We start from the raw sequence: 11,262 nt of genomic DNA on the forward strand, positions 1-11,262 counted from the left end.
CATTTACACAGACACAAAATATGCCTTTGGAGTTGTACACGCACATGGAGCAATTTGAAAAGAAAGACGTTTATTGAACTCCCAAGGAAAGAATATCAAACATGCAGAAGAAATTCTGAAGTTACTAGAAGCTGTCCAACTCCCTGAGAAAGTGGCAATTATGCATATTAAGGCACACCAGAAAGTGAGCTCAGATTTGGAAAAAGGGAATGAACTGGCGGACAGAGAGGCAAAACAAGTAGCCAAAACAAAAATAAAAGTAGCAGGGGCTTTAATCCCCGATAGGCATATTTCCCTACAAGATAAACCAAAATACACTAGGGAAGATCAGAAACTTATTTCAGACTTAGAAGGATCATATAATAAAGAGGGATGGGCTTATACCCCACAGGGAAAGTTAATTGTCCCCTCATATTTACTGTGGCACTTAATACGGGAAGAACATAGGAAGAGACATTGGGGAATGGAGGCTCTGTATAAACATCTGATAAAAGATATTGTAGCTAGAAACTTATATACCACAGTGAGACAGGTGACTCAACAGTGTGACCTTTGCCTCCAGACTAATCCAAAGAATACTCCCAAATTAGAAATGGGCCAGATTGGAAAGGGTAATGGGCCTGGACAACAATGGCAGGTTGATTTCACAGAACTTCCAAGAAAAGGGGGGTACCGATATTTGCTGGTATTAACTGAGACCTTTTCAGGTTGGCCAGAAGCATTCCCAACCAGAACTGCCAAGGCTCGGGAGGTAACTAAAATACTAATACAAGAAATAATACCGCGTTTTGGGGTTCCAGCAACCATATCCTCTGACAGAGGACCACACTTTGTTTCAAAAATAGTGCAACAAACCAGCCACCATTTAGGTATAGATTGGCAACTTCACACCCCATATCGCCCTCAGTCGAGTGGCCAAGTGGAGAAAATGAACCACTTAATCAAACAGCAAATTGTAAAGTTGGGACAAGAAGCAAACTCGCCATGGCCTCAGTCTCTCCCTTTAGCCCTTTTGTGTATACGGACAAGACCGAGGGCGAGGGAAGGACTGAGCCCTTTTGAAATTCTGTATGGACGCCCCTATGGAATACAAAAGGGGACATCAATGCAAATTGGGGATGAAATTATGACTTCCTATATGGTGGCATTGAGCAAGCAGCTCAATACAACTGGAAAACATGTAACTGGGACCCGAGGAAGGGGTCTGGATGGGCCTGTACATGATATCCAACCTGGAGATTATGTATATGTAAAGTCTCTTGCAGAAAAAACCTTGAAACCACAGTGGGAAGGACCATACCAAGTACTCCTCACCTCCTTCACAGCAGTCAAAATTAAAGAACAGAATGCCTGGATTCATCATACCCGTGTAAAGAAGTCGCCACAAAAGCTTTGGACATCAGAAATTCAAGGGCCGTTAAAGCTCAAGCTAAAAAGATAGGATGTGGGTTAAATTTAATATGATTCTGATAATTTCACAGGTGATAGACACAGCGGCCTGGCGAGAGAACTGGTATGTTCAGGCGATTCAAAACATCACCAAAATTTTAAATAAGACAGATTGTTGGATCTGTACCCAAATGCCAAGACATTCTGGTTATGAGATACCGTTAATAGGCATCCCACTGCCAGTTCCCCTGACGAACCGCCAAGACGGCTCCTTTTGGGGAAATACAATCTGGAGCACAGACCCTCAGGTTAAGTGGGGACGAGAATTAAAAATCACTGTCGAAGAGACCAGCACACTGGGGGATAACTGCCTGGTAAGTTCGGGAAAAGGACTGTTCGTGGGAGAACACCCAAATTGTAACCGAAGTCATACATTAAATATGACAGGTAGAGATTTGGGATTTTTGAAATTGAACTATACCGGTCTCCCGACCCCACGAGGGACAGGGTGGTATTGGTTGTGCGGCACAATGGCTCGTAAAGTCTTGCCCATAGGATGGCGAGGAGCATGCACTCTGGGAGGTCTGGTCCCCAATATTACTATCATTGACGGGTCAACACGACCCCCCATAAGGAAAAAACAGAACATCGTAAATAACCCCCTCATAAACAGACCAACGAGTTTCCACAGTTTTGCGCGATGGTTCATTCCGTTTTTAGGGGTTAGTGAGTTGGAAAAGGCAATAATAAACATCTCAGCTATAATAGAAACAGTGGAAAATAGGACAGTTGATGCTCTCCTGGCACTTCAGAAGGAAGTTACTGACTTATCAAAAATAGTGTCACAGAATCGTATGGCTTTAGATTTGCTATTAGCCTTCCAAGGGGGGGTATGCACTGTGATCAATGTAGATTGTTGCATGTATGCAGATCAAAGCGGGCGAATTACAGAGGACCTCCAAGAAATTAGGAAACAAGTAAATATTCTACATAAAGTGACACAAGATAACACTTCTTGGGGCTTTTCTGAATTATGGGAGAAATTGACATCCTGGTTGCCCAATCTAACATGGTTAAAACAATTATTTGTAATGATCATTGTGATTGTCTTTCTACTTTTAATTATTGGTATAGCTATCCGTTGTGGATTTTGGTGGCTTAAGGGAACTGGAAATTCCTATAGTGAATGGAAGAGAAATCAACTGCGACAAAAATTAGAATCTAATCAATACTTCGAGTCTGAGTAAAAGAATTTACTAATTTCTTTGAAAAGGGGGGACTGAGAGAGAAGGGGTTAAGAGACAGAGTAAAGTTTAACGATTATTATGATAGTCTGCTTAGCTGTTTAGGGTAATGATAGTCTGCTTGGCCGTTTAGGGTAAAGTTTTAACGATTATAATAGTCTGCTTAGCTGTTTGCCAGATCTTACATGGTTTGTTTGGGTGTTGTGATAAGGTATACGGGAGTAAAGAGCCTTATGACCATATAAGTCCAGCTTTATGACCATATAAGTCAAAAGAACAATTACAACCTTGCAAGAACAAGCTAAAGCCAGTTCTGCGGTTTGGACAAAAACCAGGACGCTACTGAGCCTGCGCCAGATGTGGGGGTAACTAGCAAGACTCGCCTGCCTTCATCCTCAGGACCCCTGACGACCACCACCAGGGGACACTGCGCAAACTCAGTCGAGAAAAAAATATGGAAATGGCTCGCAGAACTAATTTTAATACGAAGCGGGGATAGGTAATGCATATGTATAGGTGCATTACAACACATTATGAATATGTAATGAGATGCCTTATAAAAACAGAGCAAGTTTTCGTGTCAGGCGCACACGGTTTTGGCAGGACTAACCCACCCACCCCCACCCCACCCCCCCGTGCTGCCCAGCGCTGAATAAACATACCTACTTTACAATCTTACAGATTGTGGAGTCTGCTTTCCGCGCGTCAGTCTCAGAACAAATCTGAATACTTAAGGAATTAAAACAGATGAGTCGGCCAAAGGAAAATTTAAACATACTTACTTTAACAATGCCAAGGTGTTATTACTAAAGTGCAAGCACTTTGACAGCAGGTATCTTACGAGTGCTGTGCAAAGTGACACAGAAAAGCCTCAAGAAAAATCTACTAGAGTTTGGGTCAATACACTAAATCCCAGCACAATGGTTCAAGGGTAAGGGCACTTTAAAACAGAGTGTGTCCTGAATCACGTTAGGAAGAAGACAAAGAACATATCCTGCTGGGAAGATCATTCATGATTAGGAAAACTCGATCAGGCTACTATAAATTTGTCCCGGGTTAGAAAAGGCCAAGAATCTTTCAAAGGACACTACAAAAAAATAACATTTAAGACAAAAGGCAGTGTAGCAGCAAACGGAATTAAAAGGAGTCCTAGAAAGTAAATCTTTCAGTAATAAGCAAGCAAGGCTAATAACAATCTAGGGCATAGAAAAGATTAGCTCAGCACCAGGATGCACAGCAGACAGGAGAGCAAATTAGTTCCCTCTTACCAAAATGTAAATGGAGGGGGGGGGGGGGGGGGGGGAGGAATTAAGTACTTAGTGTTTCTCTTTATTTTTCCTGCATCTAATTTTTAACTGTTAAGAGAAATAACACAAAAGCTTTATTTTTGCTAATGCCAGGCAACCAGAATCTGGAATTTAAATTAATCCTTTACACACTGCCATCTGGGGATCATTTCTACCAGATCCAACAAGGATACAAGGGATAGGACAAGAGGAAATGGCCTCAGGTTGCCCCAGGGGAGGTTTAGATTGGACATTAGGAAAAAATTCTTCACTGAAAGGGTTGTCAAGGACTGGAACCAGCTGCCCAGGGAAGTTTCAGGGTGGCCTCACCATCCCTGGAGGCATTTCAAAGATGTGTAGATGTGGTGCTCAAGGACACAGTTTAGTGATGGACTTGGCAGTGTCAGGTTAATGGCTGGACTCAATGATCTTAAAGGACTTTTCCAACCTAAATGATTCTATGATTCTATGCTGTTCAAAACGACCTACAGTCTTCCTTCAAAAAAGAGGGGGTATACTGCTGTTTCAATTGTACTGGTTATCGGGTAATCCAGCCTCACAGCACTCTTTAAATTAAAGTTTACAAGCACCGAGATATTCCCCAGTGACTGCACTTTAGCTAGTTTGATATTAAGCTATACATTTTTCTTAACGTGATTAGCAGCATATCTCAAGCTATGTTTGAACATATTCTTAGGTGAATGGGAGATACTACCAGCTTTTCATTAGACAGAACACATGAGTATTTTAAAAAGCCAAGCTCTAACAGAATACACAGCACAAGCATGTGTTTCTGCCAAGATATTTTCTATTAAGCAAATCAAATGCATATGTTCGTTCTCTCCCTCTTCTGTCCATACTTAAAATCCAGGCAAATTTGCAGAACAGCGCAAAGAGCAAGGTGTTAGAACTTACAGAGAAGTCCCACAACCGCTCTCGCACACGCAAAGCTACGTGCTTACCTTTGCACTCCCATTTGTTACACAACACACTTTGGTGCCTGGGAATTTGATTGATTTAGATTCGCCCTGACAGAAGGAAGCCTTTTTTTTTAACCGTTTGACCTTGTTTCACTTCTAACTGGAAGATCAGTCCTGCCAGGAAGGAGAGGTGAAACCTCACGACAGCTAGAGGGTGAATAATCTCTCTTCAAACTCTCAAACTCTGCGTATGAAGTTTCCTTTACAATTTGTACTCCACCGGGCTATTAAAGATGTACGAAAAGCACAGCAAGAAATCAAGCCGCCCGTCAGTACAGAAGGTGCCAGCAGCTCCTCCTCGTTTCGCGAAAATCCAGCCCTCACACTGAGGCTGCGGGACCAAATCCTGTGCAGCTGGAAGCGGCAGCGAGCCCTGGCCCCGGGGAAGGGCAGCTCAGCACCCTGCAAGGACGAGGCGCATCGCTCCGCTCCCCGCCACCCCGGGATGCCACACAGCCCCGACGCCGGGCAGCGGCGGCAGCACGGGCTCGCTGACGGTAACGGCGACCCTCCTGCCTCCCCCGAACGCGTAACGAGAGGCGAAAGCACCGTCCGGGCCGGCGGGCAAAGCACCTGGAGCCGCATCTCCCACCCCGGCAGGCCCGCCACCCGCCGCGCCGCCACCCCCCTCGCACCCAGACGGGGGGCGAGCCCCGGGAAGGGACATGTCGCACCGGGACGTCGCGCAGCCCCGCCGAGCGCCGAGGCCGGCCGGGGCTGGCAGCGACCGTCTCCTCGGGACCTGATGCTGCCGTCGAACGGCCGGATCCCATCGCCCGCCGTGCAACGGATCGAGCACCCGCACGGCCGAGGGACCAGGCACGCGTCTCTGCGGGGATGGGAGCTGGGGGGCAAACCCACAAAGCTAGCACAGCTCGTCGCGACAGGAAAATACTTTATACACCTGGAAAAACCGTTTACGATGACCTTTAGTCACACTTAATCCTCACTGGGTCTTACGAGCCTCGTCCCCATTTAAAGGCACAGCGGTCTTAACTTTCACTCAAGTGTTCATGCACAGTTCAAGTCATTTCTGTTTGGTCCCATTAACCAACTGGTTCTCCTTGACCTTACCTTATGCCCCAGCTTGACCCATGGCGTCTGTTCCCCCTCCCGAGGCCGTGTGCTGCCAAGCGCCTGCAACACGCTCTGTCCTCCGGACCCTCTCCCTGTGCTTCGCTGCAGACACATCTTTTCTCTACGTCGCCACTTAAGGCGCAGAGCTGCCTTCTGCTGACCACCGATGTGCAAGCCGTCGGTCCGCAGCGCCTCCCGGGGCGCCGGGGGCTGCCTGCGGCGCGGCGCGGGGCCGGGGGCGGCTCTGCGGGGGCTGCCTGCGGCTGAGGCGGAGCCGCGAGTGCGGAGCCGCAGCGCAGCCCCCGGGCTCGCCCCCTGCGGAGGGCTGCCCGCTCCCTTCCCTGCGCGCTCCCCGGCGCTCGCCGCCTCGCTCCGGCCTCTCCCGGAAAAGGGGTCCGGTCTCCGGCTGGCAAACGCCTGCCCCGAGCCGGGCACGGCCAGCGCCGCCGTCGCAGGAGCGTGCCGGGGCGAGGGGCGGCGGCGAAACGTCTCGAACCTCGGCAGCGACAGCCCCGACCGCGCGGAGACCCGGCAGCGAGCCCGGGCCCCCCGCGGGAGGCGGCTCCGGCTGACCGGCACCTTCACGCCGCACTCGCGGCCTCTGCCGCGGCCGTTCCCGTCCTCCGCAACCGCTCGGGGGGCGCCCGTCACCCGCAGCTCCCCCGGCTCGCCCGCGCCGCTCCCGCAGCCGCCCCCGGGCAGGGCGGGGGGGGACGGCGGAGCCCTCCCCGGCTGCCGTGCGGGGTCTGCGGCCCGGGCACAGCGGCCCCGCCGGCGCACCCCGCAGCGAGCGCACCGCGGCGCGGGGGGGGCGGGGGGCGGCCACCGGGTTCCAGCCGCCGGCTGTCCCCGAGGGAGGGGCGGGCGGGGTCGCTCCAGCCCGCGGCACCGCCTGCCGGACCGCCCGCCGGCCGGGAGGGGTGTCCCCCCGCCCCGGGTGGCCCCCCGCCCCCCGAGCCGCCCCCCTCTCGCAGCCCGGGCTGCTGCCGAGCTCCTCTGCCGAGAGCCCGAGGGAGATCGCTGCCCCCCGGGCCCCGCTGCCCACCCGGGGCTGGAAAAGCGCAGCCCCCTGCAGCGTGCTTACAGGCACCGGGGGCTGGGGGCTGCCTCTGCCTGCCTGTGCGGGTATGCACACCGCATAACCGAGCGCTGACCCGAACTGCATGCACACGTGTGTGCGGTGGGCATGCCCGCTCGGCACGCGTGTGCCCACTGGAACACGCTTCCTTGGCCGCAGCCGGGGCGGGGGCTGCAGCAGCCTCCCCTCTCTCCTGGGCTGGTACTGTAATAAGTAACTCAAGGTAATTTGCTGATCGACCAAGGCAAGCAAGAGGAACGAACCCGTCGTGGTGGTCTTAAGAACTTCCTGTTTAACAAGAAGAGACATGTCCACAATGTGATCTTGCTACACCAAACATGGGAACGTCCTGTCTGGCAAGAAACCACCACAACAGAAGCAGCAGAGGGGCTACTGAGGGTGTCAGAAGCGACCTCGGGGAAGACAAAAAGAGCTGCTCAGCTTGCTTGAATTTGCGCGCCGTTGGTGGAGCAGGAGACTCCCCGGCTGCCCAGCGCTGTTTTGCTTACTTGTCGCTTGCTTTAATAAATCACATTTTCTAATTGGCCAGTCTCTGGCATTTCATTGGACAGGTAAACTCTAACAATTTTGGTGCCGTGACTCGGATAAGGGCAATCTGGCCTGAGGTCCGTGGCAGGGGAGGCGCCCCGCTGGATAAGCGGCCCTTGTCGGGGTGCTTCTACGCCAAATCCTTTACCGACGAACCTCAAATGTGACAGTGAGCAAATAAAACCGGTTACCCCGTAATCTCTGTGCACGAAGCCCGAATGAAGACGCAGGACGCGTGAGTATAGGCCGGTGAACCGTTCGGTTGGGGTTGGGTATCCTGAAGCGTGCTTGTGTGAGACGCCCAGGGAGGGCGAAGTGAGTGCGGACCCTCAGCAGTGAGCTTTCCAGACCCCGCGAGGGGCTGCGCCACGAACCAGGGGAAGCGAGTGCGTGAGTGAAAGAAGGCGCCTCGGAAGACGGGACAGAGGAAAAGCAAAGCCCTGTGATCCCATGGGTGGTTCTGGGGTCCAGATTAGGCTCCCACAGATACCACCGGAGAGTCCGCTAGGACTAACGATAAAATTTTGGGATGCGTACCCTTCTAGGCAGGGTAAGAGTAAAGTAAGATTGATACACTACTGTATGGAAGTTTGGGGTGGGAAACAAATTAGGGGTGACCACCTCTACTGACCGGTCTTCGGGGCATCTGAAGACTGGATATGCCAGGCTTTGAATATGTATGTGAATTCAAAAGACCCCTTTTGCCTGGAGGAAAGTGAGTATGCTTCCTTATGGGTAGGGTCTGAAACTAGGGCCCTCGTGTTCCCGTTAAAAGAAAACAAGGGGGGAAAAAGAAGAAGAATAGAAGTGAGGATGAGATCCCTACCTCTCCCCCTCCGTATACACCTCCACCGCCCTCCTCCCCCCCAGCTCTTACCACCTCCCTCACTCCCCTCCCGCTGCTATCTAGACCCTGTGAAAGTGTTAAAGTATTGGGGTGAGTTTGTACAAAGCCCCGTATCCCCTCGAAGGTGCGGCTGAGTCACGCTGGACGCATGGCAGGGTGTTTGCTGTTTGCCTGCGAAGGCTGATATGTAATAACACAGACTTAAAGCAACAAGGAGCAGATGTGCATTCAGGGTAAGAAAGAGTTAAAACAGAAGTGCTGCTGCAGAGGCAGGCTTGTGTAACCTGCAGAGCAGGAAGAGCATCTCCTGCCCCGAACCCTTCTGCTGGTGGGGAGGAGGGGGTTGCTGTTGCTGACGATTGAGCAGAAGGACCTGACAATGTCACCCCGATTGCTGCAGCATTTGCAGCACAACAGGACCGGTAACGGCCCCTCTAGGGCAGGCAGCGGGTCTGAGGAGAGTAAAGGTGAATCTCTGATGGGGAAATTTAGATGTTTGAAAGTCAGTTGTGAATAGGACTGGATAAAGGTTCGAGTTGATTTTTACTAAGGTAATCGTGATGTAGAAAAGTTGGTGAATACAAAACCAACTTATTTGGTGTTAAACTTCAGTGAAAAGAATTTGTTACAGTTGTGGGAGCTGCTGGCCACCAGGAAAACATCCTGAAACCTTTAAAGTACAAACTAAGAAAACAAGTAAGAATGCCAAATTCACCAAAATCTTTAAGTGGAAAAGAAATCTTTAACCAGGCATATCTGGAAATAAATTCCAGGTAAGGAAAAAATGCTTTACCTGTTACAGTAAAAATGATAAGGGGAAGGTCTGCCTAGTTCAGGTAAAACAATATCCCTTGCTCAGCAAGGCTATGGGGAATATTGGCAGAAAAACTGAAATAAAATACACTCTGTAGCAGTTCTACTAATGTAAATCTGTGTGTTTTACCATGACGGTGACTTGTTATGGGATGTGCAGATGACACTCTGCAGCAGCAGAGGAGGTAGGAAAGGAGGAATTATCCTTAATACCAGATGGTAAAATCCAAACTGTAAGTACAGATCAGGAGCCAAACTATTCTAATGATTCTCGATTACCTGCTAGCCGAAGAAGGAAGTGTTTGTGGTAAATTAAATGTTTCCAATTGTTATTTGAAAATTGATGGCAATGGTGAGGGAGTTAAACAAATCACATCAGAGACAGGGAAGTTAGCCCATGTTCCGTCCGAACTCGGAAAGACACGAATATTGACTTGTTTTCCTGGCTTCTCGGGAGCCCCTGGGTAAAACGAATCCTATTTTATTTGTTATGTGGATTAGCCACCTTATTGTTTTTGCCATGTGCTGTTCCATGTTTTATAAGATTAATTCAACACGTTATAACTAACATGCAATTTGCTATTATGGTTTCACCCGATGGCGTTAAACAAATGCGAGTAGTATGACAAAATGTACACACAAAATAACATTTTAATAGCCAACAAGAATTTGGAAACAATTGACTCTTAACAATTCAGATAACAATGTAAGCTGAGTAAAAAAAAAAAATAGAATAGCAACAAAAACAAGCGCCAGGAATGCAAAGACGAGGATATGGAAACGCCTTTTATACTTTTTCACCTCCGCCATAAGTTCTTGACGTGAGACAACAGAAAAACGCACCCTCTGCCTAAACAGCAACAGGAAAAAAAAAAATATATATATATATAAAATTTTGATCTTCTTTCTAATGAACCATATAGGTTAAACGTTTTGAGAACACTCACCTTACAGAATGTTCAGAGGGCGAAATGTCCACTCTAGACCCTTCTTCTCTGGCAGGTGACGTGGTGGTCTGGTGGTAAGAAAACCTTACATTGAAAACAGGGACCTGTCATTTGGCCATAGTGCCATAAATGTTACCATTAACAGACTTACCGGAGTGGTAAGCTCGGGAAATGGGTTTGGGACTTCATCTGGGCACGCAGTAGCCATTGTTGATCACGCGAATGGTCCGTGTATACCTTTGAACATGCGCATGCGCGATTTTAAAGCCCCACAGAATGTGTTGGAAAAATCTGGAAAGACCGCGCATGCGAAATCCCTATAGTCTAGCCATGATAGTGACGCATGTTAAAAAAAAAAAAAAAAAGGGAATGTGTTAAGAAAAAGTTTTATTTTTAAGTTTTGGTTTTGTATGTTATTATTATATGTATTACCCAACTATGCCTATTGTAATTGTGACGTATTACCTTGTGAGTGTTATGATAAATGTTGGGATTGTGGAAAAAGGTTTACTTGCAGTGCCGAGAATGAAAGTAGCGTCTAATAAACAATAGGATAAAAAGAAAAAGGGGGGATTGTGAGAAACTATGGACTAGGGTATTGTTTATTAAGATTTATGTTAAGCTCAATGTAAAGTTTAGGCAACAAAATATATGAAAACGCTTATGCAAACAGCTACCAGACACTGCTTGTGAAAGATAAGATAACCGCCAGATGTCCAGGAACCGACAGAAACAAGACAGACAACCCCACATAAGGATATATGAGTGAAGGGTCAATACCTCCACTACTTCATGAACACGGGTAAAGATGTATGAAAAGGGACTGTTTGAACTGCTCAGGGCGGCAGTTGGTGGAGCGCAGACTCCCCTGCCGTCCAGCGCTGTCTTTGCTCATATTCTACTTGCTATAATTAATACAATTTTAATTGGATGATGATCCGTTGTGGTCTCAATTTATAACAACGGGGGGGCTGCCGGGGTCTCCTGCGCCCAGCCTGCTGTGCTCCACAGGGGGCTGGGCGCTGGGTGCCCCATGGCGGGGCTGGGGGCTG

The sequence above is a fragment of the Falco naumanni genome, unplaced genomic scaffold, assembly GCF_017639655.2.
Source record: "Falco naumanni isolate bFalNau1 unplaced genomic scaffold, bFalNau1.pat scaffold_54_arrow_pat_ctg1, whole genome shotgun sequence".
NCBI lineage: Eukaryota > Metazoa > Chordata > Aves > Falconiformes > Falconidae > Falco > Falco naumanni.